At 40.9% G+C, this 3,046-nt stretch overlaps 1 pseudogene; it reads right to left on the bottom strand.

Annotated features, from left to right (window-relative positions):
- Positions 1-1,617: 1,617 nt before the first annotated feature.
- On the bottom strand, positions 1,618-2,810 carry LOC108533006 (TAR DNA-binding protein 43 pseudogene; annotated as a pseudogene).
- Positions 2,811-3,046: the final 236 nt, after the last annotated feature.

Here is a 3,046-nt window from a genome sequence, read left to right as displayed (position 1 = left end):
ACATTAGAACTTCCACCCTTCTTTGAGACACCTGAGCTCACTGTGAACTTGGCTTCCAAGTACTTCAAAGCACACCACAAGCTCTGTTTATATTGTCAACCCATCAGCTTCAGTTCACATTACCACACTTATTTTTTTTTTTATTTTTTTTTTTGAGACGGAGTCTTGCTCTGCCGCCCAGGCTGGAGTGCAGTGGCCGGCTCTCAGCTCACTGCAAGCTCCGCCTCCCGGGTTCACGCCATTCTCCTGTCTCAGCCTCCCGAGTAGCTGGGACTACAGGCGCCCGCCTCGTCGCCCGGCTAGTTTTTTGTATTTTTTAATAGAGACGGGGTTTCACCGTATTAGCCAGGATGGACTCGATCTCCTGACCTCATGATCCGCCCGTCTCGGCCTCCCAAAGTGCTGGGATTACAGGCTTGAGCCACCGCGCCCGGCCCACATTACCACACTTATATATCAGTAACAGAAGAGAACACACACCATACAGCATTCATAGCAGTTAACAAAAGGGTAGGAAAATACAGGTATTGTTTCACTGAACACATGCAACTAACGTGGGTTGCCTAAGAACAAAGGTCATTGAAAGTCTTCCAACACATGTGGATGTCCTTTGAATGCAAAAGACTTTCATACATTGTTTATTATTGCTGTCTGTATACTCTGTCACCAAAATTACAGGATTGAGAGACATATCTCACCAAGTTAAAAAAATATTCATGATGCCTCATCAACTCTCTATCTGCACTCTCTCCTTCTCTCTCTCGTTCTAGCCTTCCGTGCCTTGGCAGCACCACCAATCCCACACAAAGTTTCAAAAGTTCAGACAGCCTGCTGGTTTCATATCACAGCCTTGTGTTCATGACGTTGATATGACTCCATGAAATAAAGAGTAGTGAATCAAAATGGGAACACCCACTGTCAAAGACACAACCTGTGAAGTGTGATGATGAATTCTTGAATGAGACAGCATGTAGATGGAAGTATTTCTATGGCAGGATATTTACAGTGCTCCTTTCAATGAAATGCTTCTGTAAACATTTGAAATGAGATGCACTGCAGAGATTAAATGAAGGCTTCATATTGTACTTTTATATATGAGGTGGCGGGGGACAAGTGTTAAAAAAACAAAAGAATCAAACACTGTGACACCATGATCTCCCAAAAGGAGATTTTATTAAGGAAAAAAATCATATAGTGGGATTCAAATTAAGACAAGGAGGAAAGAATGTAGTTCTAATCAATGATTTCCATTTTGAGCACTCAGAGTTCACTTGGTAAGTCCAGGGATAAAATATTACAGATATCAATTGTAATGTATTGATTTTCCAACAGACAAACAGCCAGTCACTTTCAACCACTCAATATTTCAACTCTTTATTTATTCAACTCTTTATGTAACTCAACTTTTAATATATTCCAACTCTTTGTGTAACAAAACTTATACAATTCCTTTATCTCTTCATCTTTTCTAAAGAAAATTGTCAAAATACTGCTGAATATACGCCACACTGAACAAACCAGTTTTGAAAATTTTTGGATCTTACCATATACTTACCACGAGTTTAGGAAAATTTGAATTCCCACTATTCCGTACTATAACCAACTATAACCCAACATCTACATTTCCCAGCCAGAAGATTTAGAATCCATGCTTGAGCCAAAGCCTCCATTAAAACCATTGCCTGATCCTGCATTTGATGCTGATTCCCAACCAATTGCTGCACCAGAGTTCGAACCACTGTAAGAGTTATTTCTAGACCCAAAGACCTGATTTGGCTCCCTCTGCATGTTGCCTTTACTTTGGTTATTACTTGGTGGGCCTGACTGGTTCTGCTGGCTGGCTAACGTGCTCATCGTACCCCAACTGCTCTGTAGCCATCATGACTGGATTAATGCTGAACACACCAAAGTTCATCTACTACCTATATTAGTATCTTGGTTGTTTTCCAAGCCAGATGCACCCCTCTACTATTACCAAATCCACTCATATTCCCAAATCTTCCACTTCTATCTATTGCTATTGTGTGATTAGGCTTGGCATTGGATATGTGTATGCTGAGTCCTTTAATGTTCAAGTCCTCTCCACAAGGAGATTGGGCAATCTTATCATCTGCAAATGTAACAAAGGCAAAGGCCCTGAATGGCTTGGGGATGAAGACATCCACCACTTCTTTGTACTGACAGAAAAACTGCCATAGCTCATCTGCAGTCATGTCCTCTGTACAGCACCCCACAAACACTTTTCTGCGTCTCAAAGGCTCATCTGGGGTTTGCTTAGAGTTGGGAAATTTAGTCATACCATCATCCATCTATCATATGTCACTGTGGCATTACTTTCACGTGTGTTTTATACTCCGTAAAAAGAATAAAGCCAAACCCCTTTGACCAGTTTTAATATCTATCTTTACTTGGACTTCTCCAAAGGTACTAAAATATTCTTTCAGATCCTGTTGCCATAGGAGGAAAAACAAACTCAGAGCACAAACTCACTAATTACCAGTGCTATTAAATAAGATATTTTCTGGACTGCTCTTCATTTTCACTGCTGTCTCACCCATTTTTCTTTTGTTATCTTTGGGACAGTTGACAACATATACCAGATTTCCACTGTCAGCATCAGGGGCATGCAGAATGCCTTCTATCAGCAGGATACCTTTCATACATTGAGACACTGGATTCTTGTGGTGAAGCCCACGTGTCCCTGGAAACTGGGCTATAACTGTGGACAGCAGCACTACCTGATTGTATTCTGATGATATTTCAATGAGCTCCTTATTCTCATCTTCACTTACCCAAGTGTATTCAGACATCTTTTACTTCTCCACTTAGGCCACCACTAGAAAGTCCAACAGGGACACTGAAGCAGTGACGGATCCAAGCACAGCTTAGTTTATTCTCCTTGATAATCACTTTTATTGTTCTTCCTGGGACTCATTCAAGACTTTCTAGAATTCATATTAACTCATGGCCAAACATAAAAATAAGTTGTAACAAGGGATACATAATGTAGAATATTTGGAAGAGCGTCTCTTGGTTCTTGCCAGCC

Source organism: Rhinopithecus bieti, unplaced genomic scaffold (genome assembly GCF_001698545.2).
Source record: "Rhinopithecus bieti isolate Rb0 unplaced genomic scaffold, ASM169854v2 scaffold_65, whole genome shotgun sequence".
NCBI lineage: Eukaryota > Metazoa > Chordata > Mammalia > Primates > Cercopithecidae > Rhinopithecus > Rhinopithecus bieti.
The sequence above is the reverse complement of the archived record's forward strand: the minus strand, read 5'-3'. Positions and strand labels throughout refer to the sequence as shown.